A 26,309-nucleotide genomic window follows, 5' to 3' on the forward strand; every position below is an offset into this window, starting at 1 on the left:
GCTATATATCAATGTTGGAAATCTCATTTAGACTTTTATGAAAACTTTTTTTCAAAATTGCCTCAATAACAAATGATTTTCAAATAAATTCATCTTCATAAGATTATTTTGATTAGCAAAACATATTACACAAAGTGTAGTCGAATCACTATCACAGGCCCGGATGCTCCTATATTTGAACTTCTTTCGGGCATCAGCTAAATATTCCTGTCTAAAATAATTGCCTTCAAAAACTTTCCACATCAATATTAGTAAAGAAATTAATCACTGACTTTTTAAATACTATTTTATTTTTTCCAATTGCATGTAAAAGATGATTTTCAATATTAATTTTTATGAGAATTTGAGCTCCAAGTTTTCCTCCCTTCCCTCCCCACTTCCATACTATCCCATCTACCCAAGTTGGAAAACAATCACATAAAGGTGATACATGTGCAACCATGGATACATATTTTCATATTTATAATGTGAAATAAGAAACTGATCAAAATGTAGAAGCCACCAAAACAATGAAAAAAGTATGCTTCAATCAGCATTCAAATGCCATATAGCTGTTTCTCTGGATATGTATTGCATTTTCCATCATAAGTCTCTTGGAATTGTCTTGGATCATTTATGAGAAGAGCTAAGTCAATCATAGCTGATATTGGACAATGTTGTTGTTATGGGGTACAATGTTTGGCAGATTCCACTCGTGTCACTCAACAGCAATATGTCTTTCCAGGTTTTTATGAAATACGTTTGCTCATCATTTCTTATAGCATAATAGTATTCCAATTACATTCAAAACTTATTCAGCTACTCCATAATTGATATCTATTCTCTCAATTTCTAATTCTTTGACACAACAAAAAAGAGCTTCTGTAAATATGTTTGTACATGTGGGTCCTTTTGCCATTTTAAGGCTCTCTTTGTGATACAGGTCTAATAGTAGTATTACTGGATCAACGGGTATGCATAGTCTGATTGGCTTTAGGTATAGTTCCAAATTGCTCTCCAGAATTTTTAGATAATTTCACAACACCATCAACAATAAATAAGAATTCTGATTTTTCACATCTTCTCCAATATTATTTTCCTTTTTTTTATCATTTTAGGCAATTTGATAGTTATGATGTGATACCTCAGAGTTGTATTAATTTGCCTATCTCTAATTAATAGTGAACTAGACTATTTTTGTGTAACTAGAGCTAACTATCATGTCATCATTTGAAAAGTTCCTGATCATATCCTTTGAATATTTCTCAATTATAGAATGACTTGTAAATATTGCCATAATTATTGGTATAATGTAGGACAAAATAGCTCCTAATTGCTACTTTAATTTCCTCTTGCATCTGTCATTTTCATTTCATTTTTGAACCTGATAACTGGGTTTTTGTTGTTATTTTTTTAAAACCAAATTGACTAAAAGTTTATTCATTTTTTCCTCATAAAAGCAGCTCTTAGTTTTATTTATTTATTCAATTGTTTTATTACTTTTGATTTTATTAATTTCTCTTTTGAATTTCAGAATTGCTAATTTAGTGTTTTTTTTAATTCATATTTTCATCCTTTCATTGCATACCAATTCATCGATCTGCTCTTTCTCTATTCATTTATTTATTAAGAGATATAAAATATCCCTTAATTGCTGCTTTAGCTGAATCCTATAAATATTGGTTTATTGTTGCATTATTTGTCATTCTTTTTGTTGAAATTATTATTTCTATTATTTCTTGTTTGACCCACTCATTCTTTAGGATTAGATTATGTAGTTTCCATTTAATTTTTGATTTGCATTTCCATAGATCTTTATTACATATTTTTGTTACATTATGATTTGAGAAAAAATAATTTAATTTTCCTAGTTGTCTTCATTTTATTACAAGGCCTTTATGATATAATACAAGATCAACTTTTGTGTAGGTGTCATGAACAGCAGAGAAAAATATATATTTTTCCTACCCCATTCAATTTTCTCAGGAGGTTTATTATTTCTTTCTAAATTGTATTTAGCTCCTTAACTTACTTTCTTGTTTAATTTATGATTAGATTTATCTAGTTATGAGAGGGGAAGTTTGAGGTCTCACATTAATATGACTTTAGTCTCTGTCTCTGTTACTGACTTCTCATCTTCTCTGAGAATCTGGATACTATATAACTTGATCCATACGTTTACTATTAAAGTACTTAATTTTTTGTACCTTTTAGCAATATGTAGCTTCCTTCCTCATCTCTTTTTGTGAAGCCTATTATTTATCTTGCCTTGTCTGAGATCAAGATTGCTATACCTATTTTGGGGGTTTTTGGGCTTCAAATGAAGCATAATATTGTCTAATCCAGTTTTTTACCTTCAGTCTGTGTGACTCACTATTTCAAATGTATTCCTTGTAACCAAAATGTTGCAGAATTCTGATTTTATTTAGTCTACTCTATTACCTGCTTCCATTTTTGGGGAGAATTCATTCCATTCACAATAATAGTTTTGTTAATATATATTCCTGTCCATTCTATTTTTCAACTTCTTTTGCATTTCTCTCTCTCTCTCTCTCTCTCCTTTTACCTTTCCAGTCTTCATCAGTATTTGCTTCTGACCTCTGCCTCCCTCAAACTGTCTTCCTTTCAATCAGTACCCTTTTTCCCCCTTCCTCTCCTATTTCCCAAAGGGGTAAGACACATTTCTTTACTCAAACGAGTTTGCATCTTTTTTCCCTCTTTGAGCCACTGATGGTAGTAAGTTTTAAACAATGCTTACCCCTTCCCTTCTTTCCCTTTGCATGCACATCCAACTTGCATCCCAAACATCAGTGACAGTAGTGACCTATTTAAGAAGGTTGCATCACATTTGTTATTGTTCTCTATTGCTGGTGTGGATTGCATTGCGTTCATGAATGAGTTTTGAATGCTGTATGTAGCCCTTGATTTTTGTTGGGCTATGTGGCCCAGAAGAACTAAGAGATTGGACAACCCTGCTTTACTGTAATAGCTCTTTCATGCCTCCTCATGTAATAGCATTCAACTCATTCTGCCTCCCTTTTTCCTCTTCTTCCAGTACATTTCTTTTATTTTTTTTTTTGTAAACCCTTCAATTTTTTAAATCATGTCATCAAAGTCAATTTATATCCATACCTTCTGGGAACGACAGTTTGTCCACTGCTAGGATGCTCTGGCCTGGTTGGACCTATTGTGTTCAGGGTCCTTGGCATTTTGACTGCTGCACTGGGGTTGAGGACCTCATAGCTGGCCTGCTGTGCCACTGGCCTACTGAAACAGGAACTTGGGACCTTGCTGATCTCGGTTATGGCTAAGAGTCTCCCACTGGTTTTTATGGATACCACTTGTGCTGGATTCTGTGCTCCTTTTGCTCAAATGAGACAGACCTTTCCTGAAGTCCTTCTAAATTATCTTGGATTAGAGACTAGTTTCACTCAATCTTTTTGTGGATTCTGACACTCCAAAATTATTTCAGAAGTTTGTTTTAATGCTACTTCTGAGGGAAACTGAGGAGATCTCAGACAACTTTTTGCCTTCTTTACATCATCTATCTCTTACCCCCTTTGACTAACTTTTACAAAGAGAACAGTAAGAAAAATAAATTGACAGGGTATATAGAGTAAGCTTGCTAACAAAGAAAGAATGATGGTCTCAGAGCCTAACTCATTTTAATGTGATACCTGATGAATAGATCTATGTGAGCATTACATTTAAATGTAGATAAGGATAAGGCTATGAAAATGAGATCTGTAATAAAGATAACAGCTTTCTTTCAAAAGCCTTATATGTTCCTTTCATGTCTTGGAGCCATAGTATATTTATGGTTTCTATTTGTCACTCTTATTGTATAAGTCAGATAATCTCCTCATTAACAAAATATAAACTACTCATATTGTGGCTTTGAAAAAGAATTAAATTAATTCCTTTACCACTAAGATTTATCATTTTTTTCTTTTCCTAGTGTTCCACAATACATTTCTTAGATATATGAATTATAAAAGTAGAATATTAAAGCTAGAATTTAAGTACACGTAATAGAAATGATAGAGCTGAAAGATAGCTTAGTGTTTAGAAAGTTAGTGCAATTTGATAATTGGAGAGGTTCTTGGAGGTATTGTATCAAATGTACTTCCATCTACTTTTCCTCTATAAATTCCGATGGCCCTAGAACTGAAAACAAGCCAAACCAAAACAAAACCAACAAAAGCACCAAACTCAAAATCTTGTTTTAAAACCCTTCACAAACTGATCCCTTTCTACATTTTCATTCTTTTTAAAGTTTACTTACCTGCATGTACTGTAGTATACAGCAATACTGACCTGCTACCTTTTTACTCACACTTAACACTTAATCAAGAACTTTCTTTTCAGTGACTATCCTTCATGACTGGGATGTTTTCTCTCCTCTCCTCATCCTATGGATTCTCATGGCTTCTTTCAAAAGTCATCTCATTTTCCACTTATTAGGAGTCCACTAGAAAAATGTTGCCTTCCTGATGCTCCCCACCCCATCCCCAATTCCATGCATTTCTATTGAAATGACCTCCCATTGGCACTGTATATTTCTCTTTTTATGTACCACCCTTAATTATGCAATAGCTACTTTTAAAAAAATATATTCTTTTTTTAATTTATGGAATAAAACAAACATTTTCTTAACAGTATAAAATATAATTTTATTGGAAATTATAAATGTATTAAGTACAATTTTCTATTCCTTTTAAATATATAATAAAGATATGTAAATCTCCTTTTTTCTCTCTGTTTTTCCTTCCCTTTGTCCTCCACCTATAGATGGCTGCCATCCAACACAGATAGAAACATATATTTAAAATTATTTTATGCATTCTTGTATTTTTCAATTCTTCCTCTGGAGGCATTTTCTTCATATAGCCTTTACTTTTAATTTGTGAATTTGCTATAGTGAAAATATTCAAAATGTTCCTAAACATTATTGCTGTTACTATACACATTGTTGTCTTGGTTCTGCTGATTTTAGTCTTCAACATTTCATGCTAGACTTTTCATACCTTTCCAAGATAATTGAATTCATAGTTTCCTCTAGTACAGCAGCTTTTCATAAGAACCATACAGCACAACCTGAATGGCCATTCCAAATTTGATAGGGATTCCATCAACTTCTAATTTTTGTCACCCCAAAGAGAGCTACTATAAATATATAATTCACACTCAAAGCTATGATTGCTATTTGTGAATTTCTCTCTCTTTTTTCACTCACAATTTTCTTTCTAAGCCTCTATGGCCACCTTTTACTACATATTATGTATGAAATCTAAACCATTGATTCACTATTCTATTTCCTAACCAGTAGCAGATTGTTTTGATGAATGCCATTTTGTAATATAGTTTGATTCTCTGATACTTCTAGGCTAACTTCTTTTTGAATTAATTTTTTTGTATTAATCCCATTGATATTATTGAAATGTCCTTCCAAATAAATTTTTCTATGATTTTTCCAAACTCTATAAATGTTTTCGAAAGTTTGATTGATATGGCACTGAAGAAGCAAATTAACTTGAATAGAATTGTTATTTTTATTATATTGGTTGTCCCAACCATGAGTAATTGTTATTTTTACAATGTTTAGACAGGTCTTTATTTGTATGAAAAGTATTTTATTATTATTTTCATAGTCTCTTGATTTGTCATTTCAATTTATGTATAGATCTTACTTCTACAGAAGAATCATCAAAGTGGATAGATCTCTGGTATGAACCTTGCCAAATAAGTTTAAATAGTTTGACTTGGCTGATCATTTGTAAAAATGGGATAAGAATATGTAGAACTGCTAGCAAGTTGTAGAGTTATGGCTATAACCTGGGACCAAAACTCTAATTCTAGTGTTCTTTCCATTTCAGTATGGTCTTGTAAAACCTCTACATTTCATGTAGAGGAAAAATGTGTCTTTGATAGCTCTAAGACTTTCCTAAAGTAATATAATAACTTTGGCCAAGACAAGCTTTATACACAGATTCCCTGATCTTCCACCCTTTATTTTTCACATAAAACCAAACTGAATTCCTTATTAATAGAATGAATGAGAAAGTTTAAGTAAAGATGCTACGTCCAATACATTGATATTTTATATGCCACTCTGTCCTGAACACAAACAAAAGCCATCCCTCACTTTTTCAACATTAAGATGAATATAGGAAGGTTTGAACTTCTACAGCAACATGCCACTTAATTTGTGAGAACCTAGTTGGTCAGTAAAATGTTGCTTTTATACATGATTATAGATACATCACATCAGTCTGGCTAACTGAGAAGAAATTATGTTTGTTGACACCAAGTAAATTTGTTTTCAAAAAGACCAAATTTGGAAAGAGTCAGATACAAACTTTTAAGCCATAGAACTTTGGAGCTTGAAGAGTTCTAAAAGTTCTAACTCTGATAGTTCAGATGAATAAATAGACTTTAGAGAGGTGAAGTAAAATAATAATAATAATAAAAATAACAAGTGATCAACAAATCAGCAAATAATTATTAATGCCTAATATGTAGACTAAAACCATCTCAACAGATGAGCTAAACCAAATTGGGGATAACTTATTGGCTTTAATTTTCCTGTGAATTAGACGGGTGTGTAAACCAGGCATGTAATGACTTCTAGAAAAAAAGACAGTTGAGAATTTTTTCTTTTACTGGCCTTGAACTTGAATGACCAAAAAATGTAGAGCACTTAAAGGTTTGTAAGACAACAAAGACAGCAAGGTCATCCTTTGCATCCTAATCCGCTGCCAGTCTTCTTGACTTTTGTCTTGCCACTGGATTTCAGTGACTCTGGAAGAAAGTACCATTTTTGTACTGACAACTTTGGACAACTCTGCCTAACAAATCTATTTCATATACAGATTAATACATAATTCCATGACATTATTGGTCCTCTCTGAAAATGAAGGATAAACAACATCCACTCATAACTTGGATATAGAAACCAAATAGGAAACTGTTCATACCTTCAAATTTCTCTCATTTTTGGTTATTAAAAATGCTATAACTAGAACACAATAATTCTAATTTATACTTTAATACATTTTTTCACAAAACATCTCATCCTTTCAAAAATGATGAATTTGAGACCAAATATTATCTGAAATCTACAATTTGAGAATTATAAAATTATAAAAATAATTTATCTATAAGATTATTTAACAAAACCTCAACTCTCAATTACTGTCATAATGCCATTTCTTTAAGACTTATATAATTCCATCTCTTTCTTAAAACCTTGCCAGATGTCCCCTGCTGAGAGATGTCTCCTTGGAACTTCCACACTATTGTAGAAGTATTTTCTATAGCAATGTGCATATGATAGAATTTAAGCTTGTCAAAGGTCAAGATTATTCAGTTTTACTTTTGTATCCTCAGCACCCAACTAAGTTCCTGGTGTTTAGTGCTTAATAAGTGCTTATTTGGTGAATAGAGTACTGAACACAAAGTTAGGAACACTGGAATTAGATTTATTCTCTTCCAAAAGTAGTCAAATATGTGGAACTACTCCAGTGTTTAAATATTGGAAATAACTTTCATTGTCTATAAAATAGGGATAATAGTTATCTACCATAAATTATTCTGCCAGTGATGATAGCATTTAAAGTTTGCAAAGTTTCTTAAATGAATTATCTTATCTGAACCCAAAGACTTGCATCTTGCAAAGGTTAATATTGTATACATATTATGGCAGTTTTGTTATTATTTTTATTACAATTTCTACTACTGGATTATGGAGAGTGTCACAACTGCTTATCTGGGACCTTTCACAAAGTGAACATTTGATTAAATATTTGTTGAATGAATAACAGTTTCATGTTTTATAGTACTTTAATGTTAACAAGCTTTTTTTTTAACAACACCATAAGAGTTTCAGGTATTATTATGGTGTTCCCATTATTCAGAAGTGGAATGGTACTTCAGGGAAGTTAAATGTCACTTTGCTCAAGTAGCTAGCTAGTATCTGAGTGAAGAATAAATTCAATGGATCCATAATTGATTCATGTCCTTCGATTCAAAGTCTAGGGCTCTATCAGTGAACTGAAAAGGAAACTGACATCATGCATATTCAATGTGTCATATATACTAAACCCTAGAGATACAAGTCAAAAAATGAAAGAATTTCCCTCAGGAGGTACTTAGATTTTTATCAGAGGAGACAATATGTACATATAAAAGTAAAATGAAAATAAATACACAGTAATCTTGGGGAAAACACACCAGTATACTGGAGGATTCACAAAGGCAACATCTTGAAGGAAACCCTTGAACTGAGTGTTCTAGAAAAATGGAGATTGGGGGGGGGCAGAGTCAAGATGGTGACAGGAGAAGAGCCTCTCTTAGGTGCTCTCTCACTATAATATTTCAAAAAATATAAAATAAGGACTCTAACTAAATTTTCAAGAGACAGAACCACAGGGGGATCCTGTGAGGCAATTCTCCAGCCCAAGATAACCTGGAAAATAGTGGAAAGGCTCGGCTCCATGGGGTTAGAGGGGCGGCCACCAGAGTGAAGGAGCTTCAGCCTCCCAGAAACAACCCTAGGGTGCCTGGTAGCCACAGCTCATGGGTGTGTGGGGGTCAGTTTCTTCACCTACACCACAGGGAGCACCAGGCATAACTTTGAAGATCAGTGGGGGGGTGGGACTCTGTCAGAGCAACTGCATGAAACCCAGCCCTCAGGGCATTCAGCGAGCAGTGAGGCCCAAGCAGCCCAGATCCAGGCAAGAGAAGCAGGCAGAGCCAGTAAGCAGGAGCCCCTAGGGAACTGAGCCTTGAGTGCTCAGCATACCTAAATTAGAGGAATGGAAAGAGACTTCTGAGGTATGTCCTCTGTACCTGGAACAGGACACTGGGGCTCTGACCACATTCAGATCCTGATCACAGTCTAGGCCCCCCATAGAACAGCAGGGCCTCCCCCATCTCAGCCTCATGGCAGAGGGGTGCCCTTGTGGTCATTCACAGATTAAGAGGGAAGACAGAGACTCACATGTGGAGATCCTTCTTGAGGGGTATGTGTCTCAATAATACTCAAAAGCTCAAAAACCAGGCACAGGCTGAGGAAATGAGTAAACAGAGAAAACAGAGAAAAAAAAGGAACACCATTGAGAAATACATTGTCTATGACCCCAAGAAGGATCAAACTACTTATTCTGAAGATGAGGAAGTACAAGCTCCTGCATCTAAAGATTGCAAGAAAAATGAAAATTAAGTTCAGGCTATGACAGAGCTCAAAAAGGTTTTGAAACTCAAGTGAGGGAGATAGAAGAAAAATTGGGAAAAGAAATGAGAGATGCAAGAAAAAACATGAAAAAGAAGTCAGCAGCTTAGTCAAGGAGATCCAAAAGAATGCTGAAGAAAACATGTTAAAAACCAGAATAGCTCAAATGGATCAAACAGTTCAAAAAGTTATTGAGGAGAAGAATGCTTTAAAAGGTAGAACTGGCCAGATGGAAAAAGAGATAAGAAAGTTCTCTGAGGAAAATAAATCCTAGTGAAGTAGAATGGAACTAAAGGAAGCTGCTGACTTTACAAGAAGTCAAGACACAATACTTTAAAACCAAAAGAATTAAAAATTAGAAGAAAATGTGAAACATCTCATTAAAAAAACTGATTTAGAAAACAGTTTCAGAAAAGATAATTTAAAAATTATTGGGATACCTGAAAGTCATGATCAGGAAAAGAGCCTTGACCTAATTTTTAAGAATTCCTATAGGAAAATTGACCATATATCTTAGAAGCAGAGGACAAAATAGAAATTGAGAGAGTCCACCTATCTCCCCTTGAAAGAGATCCAAAAACATCAACTCACAGGAATATTATAGCAAAATTCCAGAAATCCCAAGTCAAAGATAAAATATTACAAGGAGCCAGAAGGACACAATTCAAATATCATGGAGTTGTAGTCAGGATCACACAGGACTTAGCAGCAACTAGAGTAAAGGCTTTTAGGATTTGGAATATAATATTCTGGAAGGCCAAAGAGCTCAGAAAGCAACTGAGAATCAAATACCCAACAAAACTGAATGTCCTCTTACAGGGAAAAAGATGGACTTTCAATGAACCAGGGCAATTTCAAATGTTCCTGTTAAAATGGTCAGAGCTGAACAGAAAGTTTGATCTTAAATACAGGACTCAGATGAAGCACAGAGAGTGGAGGAGAAGGGAAAAAATGTTAGCATCTTAATGATGATGAACTACATGTATTCCTGCCCAGAAAATGATAATGATAATACTCATAAGAAACTTCTCATTTAATAGAACAGGTAGAAGGAGCTTTTATAGATGAAGCAAAGGAGATAGTTGAATTTGAAGATGGAGGCAATGGGGGCTGAATTTGAAGATGGAGTCAATGGGGCAGCTAGGTGATGCAGTGGATAAAGCACCCACCCTGGAGTCAGAAGTACCTGGGTTTGAATCTGGTCTCAGACACAATAATTATCTAGCTGTGTGGCCTTGGGCAAGCCACTTCACCCCATTTGCCTTGCAAAAAAATCCTAAACAAAAAAGAATGGAGTAAATAGCTGAAAGGAAAATGTAATGGGAGTAAGAGAAAGGAGAGGTGGAATAGGCTAAGATATTTCATATAATAAGATTTTTTTTATTATAATGAGCTATTGTAATGATATGGAATGGGGAAAGGCAAGGGGGAATGGAGGAACCTTCACTCTCATCAGAGGTGGCTTGGAGAGGAAATAGCATATATACTCAATGGGATAGAGACATCTAGAGTAGGAAGGAGAGAAGGGGGACAGGAGGAAAGAGGGGATAAAGTGATGAAGGAGTGGGTGGACCATCAGGAAGAGTGGTCAGATATAACACATTTTCTTTTTACTTCTTGCTATGGGCTGGGATTGGATGGCCTATCCGTGACCACAGGGCCAGGTGGCTGCCTTACGGGTGGTATGGGGCTCAGGGTCTCTTGGCCCTAGGGCTGGTGATCAGTCTGTTGTGCCACTCAGCTACCCTACAGAACATTTAAGAAGAGGGTCAGATTGAAAGGAGAGAGAAAATATAGTGTATGGTAGTGGAGAATTATGAATGGAGGGAATTGCGATGAGCAATGGCAGCAGTGGAAAAATATGGAAGTAGCTTTTGTAATGAACTTAATCTAAACAATGTGATCCACCCACAACAGAGCTTGTGGTATTGTAACACAGACTGAAGCACATTTATTATTATTATTATTGTTTTGCAGGGGTGTTTGCTGGGCAGATGGTTTTGGGTGGCTTGCCCAGGGCTGCACAGCTGGGTAATTGTTGGGTGTCTGGGCCTGGATTTGGGCTTAGGTGCTCCTGACTCTAGGGTCAGTGTTCTGTCTGATGAGCCACCTGATTGCCATTATTATCATTATTATTATTATTATTATTATTATTATTATTATTATTATTATTTCATTTTATTTTTTATTTTTGGTTTTTGCGGGGCAATGAGGTTAGGGTGACTTGCCTAGGTTTGCACAGCTGGGTGATTGTTGGGTGTCTGGAGACGGATTTGAGCTAAGGTGCTCTGAACTTCAGAGCCAGTTTTCCATCCACTGTGCCACCGAGCTACCCCTATTATTATTATTCTTTTTAATTTTAATTTTAATTGTTTTCCTCTTTCCTTTAATTTATTGATCATGAGGTTCTATAGGTTTTTTGGGTGTATTATGTTTGCTCTTAAACAAGAAAATTTTAGTAATGTATAAAATATCATTTGTACAAAAATAAAATTAATAAAATTTAAAAAAATGGAGATTGGAAGATGCTGAGATGGAGGAGGAAATGGATATTAGGATTGTTAAGAGAATTAGAGGAAAACCACAGAAATGGGAGATAGGATTTCATGTGTAAAATGTAGCAAGAATGTCAGGTTGACTAGACTACCACAGAAGGAATGAAGTAGAGCAGCACATTCTTTATGAGTGAATGAATACATCAGTAGTAGAGGTCACTAAAATGCATTTATTGAAGAGAAAAATATAATTCTGGTTAAATATCTCAAGAAATGCTTCTGTATTCATATACTAGCAATATTCTGGTTAGATAATTTTATGGACCAAACTATCAAAACTTAGGGTAGTTCAACATGAGAAATCATAATCTAAATCTAGTCAGTTGCTACTTTTCTATATATATTATCAGGTTTCAAATTACTTTGGCTTGGAAGAGGCTCTTGGTCATTTTTTATCCTTTATTTTTTTATTTGATTTTTAGTTCAAGAAAAATTGTGTGTGATAATTAATGGTAAATACCTTGTATATAATAATTCTTTGATCAATACTGAAAGAACCTGAATTCAATAAGAAATTCTAGAAAATTAGAGTTAAAAAGGACTGGAATCTAGTCCAAGTTTTTATAGCCTATGAGGATTGTGTCTAAAGTGAAGATATTGCTGTTCATTCTTCATTTTCCCAGAGTGCTGTCTTGATTTGGTTCATGAATTAGCTTTAAGTTACACAGAGTTTCACAAAGTCTTTAGCTATACTCTTTCTTTCTGAGTCATTGAAGTCTAGTGGCAAGACAAAAGTCAAATTTATTGGTATGGTCTGGAATATAATGGATGACCTTAGTTATCTTTGTTGTCTGATTAAACTCTAAGAGTTCTACATTACTTCTTTGGTCACCTTTGGTCACCAAGCATGTGAAGGCTTCCTTCAGCGGCATGGACAGATGACCATTAAAGCTAATTTTTCTCATCTGTCCATGCCGCTGAAGGAAGCCTTCACATGCTTGGAATAGACCTAGCCCTAAGTCACCAATGGGTTTTAGATCTCTCAGTTACCCTCAAACTGGTGTAGTGCATCTGCTGAGATAGTTTCCCAGGCTGTTGCCACTGGAAATGAAACAGCTTCTTGGAGCCTCAGGTTGACAGGTGACCACCAAAGGTGGATGAACAGTCCTGAAAAGGACTCAGAAAGACTTCACACTTGAGGTGCTAGTATTCCCTGAATACTGCATATACCATATAAGTTGCCTAAGATCAAACTGGTTGATAGGTTCTTGTTTCTAAGATCAGTGGAACATTCACTTTTGCTTATTATTTCTAAAATCACTTGACTAATTATTAGCAAAAAAGAACATGTGCTTGACAAAAAGTGCTTGACTTTAGGACTGGTACGTTTCCTGCTACATCATCCTCTTTTCCTAAATGAACAAGATCTCATTGTCTTTATATCAGAATTGTGAAGATTATTTCAAGTATAATATTAGATTGTGGAATTACTAGATTTGATAATATACCATTTTTTTTTCATTATGTAACCTTAAGTAAAGAGGGAAAAAATTCACAAATTTCCCAAAAGCTTGAGTTGTCAGTTGTCAGATTGACTGACTTAAGAGATATTATTGATTATCATTATCACTGGAATTGCCCTTTGGGTAGCTAGTTCAAGGTTACAGAGATCAAAGAACTAGTAAAATAGCTATTATACCAAGTTTGAAATCCAGTTCCTCTTAAAGATGTTGGATACATTATGGTACAGATGTTCCGTTTCAGGAAGCTAAGTGCTTTGATGAATAGAATATTAGACTTAGAATAAGGAAGACCTGAATGCCAATCAAGACTCAGATTTTATCATTTATGGAACCTTCAGCAAATTAATTAACTTCCCTCAATTTCAGTTTCTTCATTTAAATAATGAAGTTAGATTTGAGTTCCCCTTGTCTTTCTTTCAAAAACCAGTTTGGACTTAGTAACTTCTGATGTCCTCAATTCTAAGAGATCATGATTCTATGGTGCTGCTTCTAGAAAAACATAAAAGCAAAGGGAATGCTTTTTCTTTGCATCAGATCTAGCTCTATATTAAGAAACCACAAAGGGACCACAGAAACAGGCAAATGGCTTTTGAAGTTCTATGTTGTTGTCTATAATCCAAACCTTCTGGTTCAGCTGCTCCCTAATTTCCTTAACATGTTCTGGTACATAGGATAATGTCTTTTCAATCAGTGGTAGTGCATGGGTCACTGACTTTTGAAAGGGAAGTCAGGCAGTCAACTTCTCTTAACTCTGTCAGGGGTGAGGAATCCCTTTTGATTCAATCTCCAGTTACCTAGAGACACTTCTTTTCATTATGCTAATTGGCTCTTTCAAAGACTCCTGGGTTTGAAAAATAAATGCACTTTCTGCTGACAACTCTCACATTAGCACCTGAAGCTTAACCTAATTAGACTGAATCAGTAGTCAGAAGTTTTAACCTTCCAAGAGAAGAATGTCCCTGTCTCTAAAACTCATCTCCCATCTTTATTTGCTAGTGTATTTTGAATCTTGAGAGGAAAAGCAAAATTGTCCATGTGAGGAATGTGACCTGAGCATACTTTATCATATGGAGTTCTGTTTTCTCTTCCCTTCTCTGTCTTGGAGAGGAGTGAAAAAATCAAAAGTTTTGGTGTCATCAATCTCCAACCACTGCTCAGGTGATGGAAAGAACCCTGGTCTAGGAATTCAAAAACAGAGCCTCTAACCACAATTCTTTAACTAGCTAGACTCTTGTAAATTAAGTGATTCACACTTGTCACCAGTATGACATTCATCAAGTCAGTTTATCCCTTTGGTCTTCATTTCTTTAGTCTGTAAAATGAAGGCACTTGTCTCAAAGATTTATAAGATTTCTTTCAGTTCTAAAGCCTCAGAGATGATAAGCAAATTTTGTCCCCTCTCTGGGCCTCAATAGTCCCTATTCAACAAATGAGAATTTTTATTTTAGTATTTGCAAGGCAATGGGGTTAAGTGGCAGCTAGGTAATTATTAAATGTCTGAGGTCAGATTTGAACTCAGGTACTCCTGACTCCAGGGCTGGTGCTCTATCCACTGTGCCACCTAGCTGCCCCCAACAAATGAGAATTTTCAACTAGATTAGAAATTCTTTACCTGGGTTTCACAAATTAAATACACAGCACACACATACATATATATATATATATATATATATATAAATGCATATATACATACATATATAAATACATACATTTGTATATACATTCATTTACACACTATATTTAAAAAATAATTGCTTGTTTATAATCCTTTGTGTTTTACTCATTTAAATTATTATTGTGAAGAGTGCCTAGTCTTCACCAGCTTGCCAAAAAGGTGCAAAGTTTAAGAACCCTTGAACTAGATGGCCTCCAGCTATAAGAAGGTTGATGAAGCTTAGCCAATTATCTGCTTTCTCTAACTCCTTTGTGTCTCGTCCTCCACATTCAACCCTACATTATCTGGATTGGAGTCCACCTACTTAGACATTTGTAATGATTTGGTTTGAGAATTCCTAGTGAGCTACAGTTCAAACCACTGATCTTGGTAAAGGCAGTCAAACATGAAACATATGATGGAACTTAGAGAATGATTTTTTTTTAAATTCTATTCCATGAGAAAGCAGGGAGGGAGGGAGGAAAGGAAAATAAGGAAAGAAGGAAGGATGAAGACTGGTTGCTGAGAAAATTTTGTCTGAGAAAAGAATGTCCAAACTTTCTGGTTCAACTGCCCCCTACCTGAGGATAGGTTCATTAACAATAGGACTGATATAGACCTAAGACAAAACAAGACTTGAAGATCTACAGAGGAAAAGACTAAATATATACACAAATACACACATACATACACAAATAATATTTGCATGTATTCACAGATAGCCATGTAAGGGAATGGGGGGATGGAAAAAAATTCCTGATAATTTTTTTTTGTTTATTTGAAAGGAATAGCAATTTGTTTATAGTAGATTTACAGTTTTAAGAATAGAAATTCTCTAGAACCCTCATCCTTTCTTCCTTTCTTTTATTGTGCTATGTCATAGAAATGGTTGTTTTATTTCATAAATTAAAAATAATAAAAAAATAAATCATGAAAAATTTAAAAGAATATATGTGTAATTGTATATATATATATACATAAAATGAAATAACAAATTTGATCTCTCAGCATATTTTATTCCCACAAGAATAGACAATGTACTGAATATGAAATTATGAATCCCATTATGCATAGATTCATAAAATTTTATTTCTAATTCAACATATTAGTGGTACTATCAACATTTTGTATTGAATTTTGAATTTCTTTCTTCCAGTTTGTTCAGTTTCATCTATTGTCACCCATTTTGTCCCAATGAAAAGGTGCATCTTAGAATAAATACACATCAAATTTTCTGATTTGATAAGTTACAGACATATCTGATACAATGAATGACGTAATTATAGTTCACTGGCTGGAATGCTGCTCTGAGCCATAAATAAGCATATTAACAAATTAATTGATTAATTATTGATTGCATTATTGAGTGATTAGATAAATCAATAAATGAATAGTGAATAGAATGTAGAATTGGAGTCAGAAAAACCTGAGTTCAAATATAGCATCAGACACTTACTACTTGTGTGACCCTGGGCAAGTCATTTACAGATCTTTGGCCTAAGTTTCTTCATCTGTTAAAAGCATTGGATGAGAAGTTGGAGAAAGCAAACTACTTTAGTATCTTTGCCAAAAAGAACCCACAATAACCCAAAATGTCATCATGAAGAGCTGGACGTGACCAAAATGATTGAAATATAATAAGAAAAACTCTTATTAGAGGAGTTGTTCTTGGTGGTTTGTTTGCCTTTCCTTCAGAACAGCTAGGTGGTATAATTATAGACTTCTGGACCTGGAATCAGGAAGATCCATTTTTCCTGAATCAAATCTGGTCTCAGGCACTTACTGTTGTATGATCCTAGATAAATCACTTAAGCCTATTTGTCTTAGTTCCTCACATGTAAAATAAGCTGGAGAAAAAAAAATGGCAAATCACTTAGTATCTTTGCCAAGAAAGTCCCAAATTGGGTCATAAAGAGTCAAATATGCCTGAAATGAATGAATACAACAAATAAATTTAAAACCTGATAGTTGGGTTAAAAAACATCAACCATTCAGAAAAAAAGATTTGGAAGACACAATTAAATATCAGTTGATATGATGGGGTGGGGTGAAGAAGAACATCTTGAAACTTGATTCATCATTATAATAATGTAGGAAAAAAATCTTATGTTCTCTTTGTTTGCCTTCATATTTATGTTCAGTTTAAAAGATATCTTTCTGTATAGTGACCTGCTCAATCTCCATCTGTGACACATTTTATGGAAAACTTTGAACAGACTCAACAGTAGTCCCCTTCAGAATTGCTTAAGGATCTTAGGTAGTTTTAAACCGAAAAAGAAAAGGCTAAGGTAGACTATGTGAACAATATTCAAGTGTTTGAAAGACTGCCCTGTTTAATAATGCTTAAATGTCTTCTTCTCGGTTCTACATCAGAACTGGACAGTTGTTGAGGGAGCATAGTCTAGTTATTTTACCAATAGTTTATTTCATCTACATATGCTATTGCTATACTCACTTTGTGAAAATGCTGTCAGTAGGCATAATCTTTGCAAGGGGAAGGTAATCTATTTGAGGGTAAGAAATAGAATTTTTACTTTTATATCACCAGAGATTAACAGAGGTTCTGCCAAGTAGTAGGTACTTAATAAAGGTCCTTGATTGATTTGTTAACTGGTTCTTGAACAGGAGACAATCAGTTTACTAACCATGTTTTGTTTTGTTTTTTCAGTTTTCAATGGTTCACCCATCCAGGTGAAGGATTATTTAATTAATGGATGAATAAGGATTAAAATGTTAATATCTTAATTATTCAAATGTATTTCATAAAATGATAGAACTTTAACCTGGAAAAATATTTCATTACAAGTCATCTTCATTATCCTGGAGGTAGATATGTGCATTCCATTCCAGGTTGCTCTGGTCATGATTATTCACTTCAGCTTTTCTTCACATTTATTAAAATATGATGTTCACAGTTAAATATCACAGTACTTCAGATGTGAACTGAGCATATACTAAGACCCCAAGAATCACCTTCCCTCCTATCTCCAAATACTATCCACTCTCTGGAATAATAATGTCCCACATTTATAAAGTATTTTGCAAATAAGAGAGAATTAATGAGACAGAGAAAAAGACTGAAGCAGAGACATGCAGAAAGACAGAGACTTTTCCAAACCCACATGCTATTGTGTGACTTAACTTGAACTTGAACTCAAGTATTCTAAAGGCAGAATCAGTGTTCTTTTCAGTATATCATAGAACATTAGATGAGGCTAGATGTGCCATGCCATGTAGCGAAGAAGGGTGGAAATGAATCTTTTTCTGGTTGAATTTAAGAAGACACTAATTTAGTGCTCATCAAGAAAGAAAATAATGGTTTAAGCTAGAAATCCTACACATTTATATGGCAAGCCACACTTCAAAGTCACCCTGTAAAATTACATGACATTTTTATCACAGTCATTTTCAGTCTGGGTCATTATCTTTAACCAAACGTTTGTGCCACACATTGAACAGAGACATATATCAGCTTGGCAGTAGATTGTGCTAGCAAATTCAAGGGAGACGCTTCCACAGTCATCTACAGGAATGTCAATCAAGAGATGATGGAGATTTTGAAACAAGGAGAGGGAAAGAATGTCTTTGGAAAAGAAATTCTAAGACTAAAGAGCTTATGTGCACAAGTACCAGGGACTGGATACTGGATTTCTTTTCATTTTTTTAAATTTAGTATTTTATTTTCAAACAATTACATGTAAAGACAATTTCCAACATTCATTTTTCAAAACTTTGAAGTCCAAATTCTCTCCCTTTCTCTCTCCCCACACTCCTAATTGAGAAGAGAAGCAATTCAACATAGGGCGTGTGTGTGTGTGTGTGTGTGTGTGTGTGTGTGTGTGTGTAATATGAGTCATGAAAGAAAACATTAATCATGACCCACCCTCCAAGAAGAGATACACAGAAAAAATAAGAAAGTTAAAAAAATACTTTTATCTTATCAGTTCTTTACCTGTTTCATTCATTCATTCATTTAAATTTATTCAGTTCACAGTTGATCATCTTATTTTATTGCTCCTAATTTGTTCACAGTACATTTCACTTTGGATCAGCTCATTATCTTTTTAGGTTTTTCTGAGAGCATCCTGTTCATCATTTCTTATAGCCCAATAGCATTCCATCACAATCTCATAGCACAGTTCAACTCCTCTGCAATTGATGGACATTTCCTCAATTTCCAATTCTTTGCCATCAGAAAATAGTTGTCATAAGAAGTTTTGTTTTTACAAAGAGGTCCTTTTCCTTTTTTATTGTTTATTTAAATCTTTTTTGAATACAGACACAGTGGTGGTACTGCTAATCAAAGAATATAATATGCATGGTCATATTTCCAAATTTCTCTATGGAAAGTGCATTAATATTTCATTTTTCCCTACATCCCTTCTAGTATTTGTTATTTTCCTTTTCTGTCCAATTAGCCAATCTTATAGATATGAGTTAAATACCTCAGAATTGTTTAAATTTGCTATTTTCAGAGATACTTCTAAGCTCCTTTAAGTTTTTAATTCTTCTTCTAAGTACGTTGGTCCAAGGAGAGGTGTATTTGTTACTCTCCTGGCCTGTGACCATAGCACTCTTTTCCATCTGGAACTGTGATGAGGGTCCTTAACAGAGTGAGGTTGTAAGCTCTGGTGTGTTAGTGCTCCTTCTTACCCTTTGATTGTTACCCAAGACTATAAACCAGATCCCAATATGGATAAAGCAACATTGTCCTGCCTTAGTGCTACCAAAGAGACCCCTATAATTTCTTTCTGATCAGTTGTTTGATCCCCTTATCATTTGTTGGCTCAGAACTTTAAAACCATTTTTTTTCTAAATTTATTTATTCATTTATTTATTTTCATCCATATGCCCATGCGTATTTTTAAGTTGCAAAATTTCCTTTCACTGTCCCTTACCACTCCCCACCCCTCACCGACTAACAATTAGGTTAGTATTGTATAAATATATATATATATATATATATATATATATATATATATATATATATATATATATATACATATTGATAAACATGTTTACATATTAGCTATTTTCAGTATGAGAAATTAGGATTAAGGGAAAGATAGATAAGAGATAATTTTTATAAAGTGTTCATCAGATTCTGAAGGGTTTGGTTTTCTGTTGCATGTTTTGTTTTGTTTTGTTTTTCTTCCTCTGGTTAGGGATAGCATTGGCCATTAGCTGGTCTAATAGAAGCAATTGTTTCACCTGCTGATTCAGTGACTCTCAAGGCATGGTCCTGATTTGTTGGGGGCTGATCTGAGCTGGAACAGCTTGTACTTCACTTTGAATCCTCTCTCATCCATGTGTGACAATCTTTTCTGACACTCTCCTAAATTGTTTTTAACTGGAAAATTATGTTACTACAACAGTTTGTGGGTTCCTTTCCTTCAGTAATTATTTTATTGCATTATTTAAAGGTTCAAAGGAGTTTGGGGAGAGCCTAGTAGAATTGTTGTCTTTTCTCTGCAATCTTGTTCCCACTCTACTGAATCTTTTCTTTTCTTTTCTTTTTCAGGCATAATCATTTCTTTTGCTTCTATTGGTATTAAAATTATTACTTGAGGAGCCTATCATAACTCCGCCTTTCTACGGAAACAGAATGCCTCTACTTCACTCCATGATAAACCCCTTGGACACAAGACTACCCAGTGGACAAGACTGAATCAAGAAAACAATCTTTCTGGGCAAGGTAGGTGGTGCAGTGAATAGAGCACTGTCAGGAAGACCTGAGTTCAGCCTCAGACACTTAATGATTACCTGTCACTTAACCCCACTGTCTTGCAAAAACCAAAAAAGACAAAAAAGGAAAACATTTTTTTTTTTCCTGAGAGAAGCAGAATGTGGCTCATGTGTGGTTCTGTTGAGTTTTTGACTTCTAGGTTCCAATTTCTCCCTCTTCTGATCAACATTTCCAAATTTTATTTGTTCTGGAACAACCATTTTTGTTTCTGTAATCTCATCCCTTACCACTGAGTCAGACAAGTTGAACCTGTAAATAAATATTTGTTAGCTAAAATATGTGAACATAATCCACAAATACTAATCTGGAGAATAAGAATACTTCTAGAATAAAAGAGATGGTGAAAAATCTTGGAACACAATAAAGATAATTAAGCCTATTTTCATACTGAATAGTGAGTCATATATTTGTTGATACAAAAACAACTTTATAGAGATAATTTCTTGATACTAACAGTATAGGCATTTTCTGGTTGATAAAGGCTAGGAAAAAAATGGTGTTTCTCAGATATCCTTAGATTTGTCCTTAGATAAATTAAAATATTATCCTATTAAAGCTCTAGACATATATCTTCTGTAACTTCTTGCCTTGAGCCTCAAAAAACCATTTCATATATTTAGTCTTTTCCTGTTGTCTTATCATATCTATTTTCACCTTTTCCTGATATAAACATGTCAATCCTAAATTGAGCACAGAAATTCAAAAGCACTACTAGTTCTTTTCTCTCTACTTTAAATAGATAGGGAGAAGTCCAGTAAGTTATCATCTAATATGAAAAAATATGGTTAAGAAATATTAGAATATAAGTTAAGTGTAATTCAGTATTATAACATGGAAACCTCCCCCATCCCCCAGAATGAAAAAAAAAACCCAACAAATACAGTATTTGGTTGAATTAAGAGAAATAAAATGTACAAAAGAACAGATTAGATAGTAAAACTACTCTGCCTCAGTCAAATTACATCTTAAGTATTATGTTCAATTATGCATGCCACATTCCACTGGAATAGTCTTTTATGATTCTAAAAAAGTTATCTTGATGGTAAGGGATATTTGGAATCATGCTATATGAGCATTACTTGAAGGAACTTCACCAATCATTATATATTTATTAAGCATTATGTGATAGACAAGGCACACTGGGGATTGTTGCTTTTCCTCTGCATTAAGAGAACCAATAACATCATAGGTGATGTATTGGCTTGAATGTGAATTAGATTTAAGTGAGGCATAGATGCATAAAGTGTCAGCCGCATTCTCTCTTCCTGAGTCATAGAAGTTAAATAATGATCCTGGGAGCAGTGGATGACCTTGACATCTGATCATGGTATAAGTAATCTTCAACATCTGCTTTCTATGCCTTCATAACCATTAGAACAAATTATTCACATTTACCCATTTCATTCGGGGGAAGTCTTCCCATGCTGGGGTAGACTTCCCCCCAACTCAGGAAAGGATTTGAGGACTGTTCACTGTGCTCAATCTGGTTCAGTTTGTCTGCCAAGATGATTTTACCAGCTGGTGCAGCAGCTGCACATACTAGAGTTTCTTGGAACCACAGGTGAGAGTTGGGTGACTAGTTTGACATCAAACCAGAAAAGTCCAGAAAAGGACTCAGCCAATCTTCATACCTGAAATGGTAGTACTTCCTGAGAACTACTACAATACAGGCATTAGGGATATAAATGCAAAGAATTAAACAAACGTATTTTCAAGGATATTACATTATTCTGGAGGTGACTAAAACTCATAGACACTTATGGATAAACAGTAAATATGAACACACACACACAAAGGCACACACAATTGCAGATGTTTACCTTGTAGAGGAAAAAGCTTTTCTGTCTTCAAGCATTTGAAAGGCTGTCATGTAGAAAAGGGATTTGATTTCTTCTCCTTGGCCCCAGAAGACAGAATGAGCAACAACAGGTGAGAGTTACAAAAAGTCACGTTTCATCTCAAGGGAAGAAGAAAAAAAAAGACAACTTCCTAAAATTAGAATTTTTAAAATAAAATGGTTGTCACAGGAGATAGGGGCAACTCATAAAACTGGTGCATTCAAACAAAGGGCAAATGAATACTTAGCTAGGAAGTTGAAGAGGTTATTCCAGGTCAGGTACAGTTGGACTAGATGACATCTGAGATCTCTTTCAGCTTGTAGATTCTCCAAATTTATGATTCTGTGAACTCTTAGAGTTCTCAATGTCTGTTCCATTGATTTAACAATTAGTCATGCATAACCTAGAAATACCCTCTTTTCTTCTTTTGAGCTATTTAAATTTGTATTTAACTTCTGTCATGTTTAAATATGATTTCCCAGACTAGACTGAAGTCAATGAAAGCAAAGATAAAAGTCTCATTCTCCCTTAATTTACCTTAGCATATACATAAGTACTAGCATATAATATGTGCATATATGTATGTGTATATATATGTTATATATGTGTATATATATTCCAGTATTATATATTGTATACATGCATATGTTTAGATACATTTATACACACACATATATATATATGTGTGTGTGTGTATGTGCAATTTCATATTATAAGAGTACATCTTCATAATAATTAAAGCTGTTTTAAAGTAAAATGGCTTCCTTTTAAGAGTAATGGACCCTTTCTTTTCTTGGGAGGGGTGGGATCTTCAAATGAATTATTAATGAGCATGTGTTAGTCTTTAGTAGAAGTGATTCTTGTATATAAGTTCATAATATCATAGATACAGAAGTCTTAGATTTCTATATGGAAGGAACCTTTGATATCACCTAATTCACTACTTTCATTCCTCCTTTATAGATTAGTAACCTCACAAGACAGGAAGTTAAGTGGTTTAGCCAATATCCCACAGAAAATGATGGGCAAATCAAGGACATTGACTACTAGCTCTGAAGGGAGCCTTGTTCCAAAAAGCTCATAGGCTCCTTGGAGCTAATTACATATCCTTTGAGATCCCTTTTAATACTTAAATTCCTAAACTTAATCTCCTCAAAACTCATTGACTTGGACTTGGCAATTTTCAGTTCCACTCCTCAACTAATGTAGAAAGACTGGGGCATGAGATCTTCAAAGAAACTAGAAGTTTTGTCATAGAAACCCTGCTCATATCACACAGAACATGCATATACTAGAAGATACAGTGTGCAAAATAATGGTCACAACACTCTTTGTTTTTCTCTTCCCTGCCATGGATGGCATCTGGAGAAATATTTATTGCTGCTCCCTATATAACTTACTACTATTCTCTTGAATAAAATAAGATGATAGTCTTTCCCATCTAGATCTTTGCCCATATTTCCAGCATACTATAAGCATCTGTAGAGTAAGGAGTGTGTTTTATATGAAATTTGTATATCTTCCAACACCTGCCTTTGGGTCATTCACATAATAGTCAATTAATGTCTTCATGGTGAAATGAATAAATAACTGAATGAATGGATATTTAAATTTCATTTGCTCAGGTACAAAATCACAATTGATTGTTGATACCTGCTGTTCGCTCCTAAATCGGAATTGCAGATACAATGGCTATAGCTCCATTTTTAACTAAAAAATGGATATTGTTACAGCACATTCCTGAGTGTTGACATTGTACAAATGACTCTGAGGTTGTAATTTATGGTGCACTGAGTTCAATTTATTTTTAGGTGTCCAATGAAGCAAGGTGTCAACAGTTTATCAATATCACACAAAAGGATATAGATCAAACTCCAGGAAAATGCAACTCTGCATTCACACTCCAAATACTTTTTTGTGAAGAATTTGTAGAGCTGTGATAGGATACCTCCATGTTATATTGGGAGAAGTCAAGTGAAGTTTTGTAGGTGATGTCATAGTTACATCCAGAACAAAGTTCTGCTTAGGGCAGAGGCAAAAGTCAATTATTTAGATCCAAACAGATGTTATTTTCTTAAGATCCCTTATCTTTGGAACAAGGATTTATTTTAGGAATTTATTCATTTATTCATTTACCTACTCTGTGCAAATACTTTGCTAGATGTAGGAATAATTACATAATTTAGATTAGAGTCCTATTTCTCATGAAACTTATTATCAATTAGGGACACAACACACATGAAGATGTAGTAAGTATAGTAAAAATAATTAAGGTATATTGACAGAGAGGTACATGGGGATATGAAGTCAAAAGGTAAAATAAGGAACACTGAGTTGAAAAGGGGGAAAAGGTCAGTGTTAAATACTCTATATTTAGTATGAGAAGGTCAAGATTTGAATTCTGACTCCATTAGTCACTCTATGTGAATTTGGAAGGGTCATTTACCTTCTCTAAGCCTTGGTTTCCTCAAATGTAAAAATAAGTAGTTAGATAAGGTAAGCCACTCTTGAACTGTGGTCTATAAACCTTTAAAAAGTAATATATTGATAACTGCTTTCCAATATAACTGAATTTCTTTGTAATCCTATATGTTATATTTAATGCATTTAAACCTTATACTGAGGATGCCATAGACTTCATGTCAAAGGGGTACATGATTCAAAGAAGGTTAACTACTCCAAGATTAGACAATTCATAAAAGTTTCTGTTTCTAATCTATAACCTTATAAATTGGCATTTAAAAGGGCAGAAATCCAAGAAACAAAGACAGAGTAGATGGTTATTCCAAACACAGGGAGCTACATGATTAGTGATAAGTTAATAGGTGAGATTGGTAGGAATATCCATTGTAGTAAGAGGAATAAACTGAGATGAGATTGAAAATATAAGGGATTGTCATATCCCAGAAGGCTTTGCATTCAAGGCAAATGTCTTCAATATAAGGCAAAAGTGCTCTTCTGAAAGTTTGGAGCACAGAAGAGACAACAGAAAATCTATGGCTAAGAATTATTCTGACAGTAGTTTGAAGGATGGTTTAGACTAGAGGGAGATGATAATGGTCTTGGAACACCTTGTTAGGAAGCTATTGAAACAGTCAAGAGTAATAAAAAAAGTGGTGATCCCTTCTAGGATGGGAGCAATTGGAATTGAGAAAAAAATGAATATAAAAAAGATCGAGAAAAGTGAGTGATTGTTGGCTAAAAAAAGGAACCAAATTGACTATTTATAGACAAACATATATATATATATATATATATATATATATACATATATGCATATGTGAGAATGCATATATATCTATAAATGTTCATATATACTGTACTGCAAACTGATCCAACAATTCTGGGGGAGAATTTGGAATTATGCCTAAAGCAGGGATGTACAGTCAGGCCTCCTTTTATATCACAAAAAGTAAAATTAATAATAATAATAATAACAAAATAAACATTAATACTTGATCACTGATTTGTATTACAAATGTAATTTCTATGTGATTGCAGTCATTTTCATATAAAAAATCAGCTAAATTTGAATGGGGAAAGACAAGAAGTGAAGCAGCAAAAAGCTGTGGCTCATCTCTGATTGCATAATTCTTCACAATATGTATTTGTTGCTATTTCTCTGTCTGTCACTAATGTAATTTTTGTAGATGCTTTTATTACACATGCTCATTTTGCATAGTCTATTTGATGCATTTCTTGTATATGTAAAAGCTAATTAGTATTGCTAATCTTGATTTTAACCACTCCAAAACTCACTGGGAGAGGCAGGGAATACATTTACCTCACTGAACAGGTGGTAGTATATGAAAGCAATGGAAAATTATTGTGCTATTAGAAAT

The sequence above is a fragment of the Macrotis lagotis genome, chromosome 1 (assembly GCF_037893015.1).
Source record: "Macrotis lagotis isolate mMagLag1 chromosome 1, bilby.v1.9.chrom.fasta, whole genome shotgun sequence".
Classification (NCBI taxonomy): Eukaryota; Metazoa; Chordata; class Mammalia; order Peramelemorphia; family Peramelidae; genus Macrotis; species Macrotis lagotis.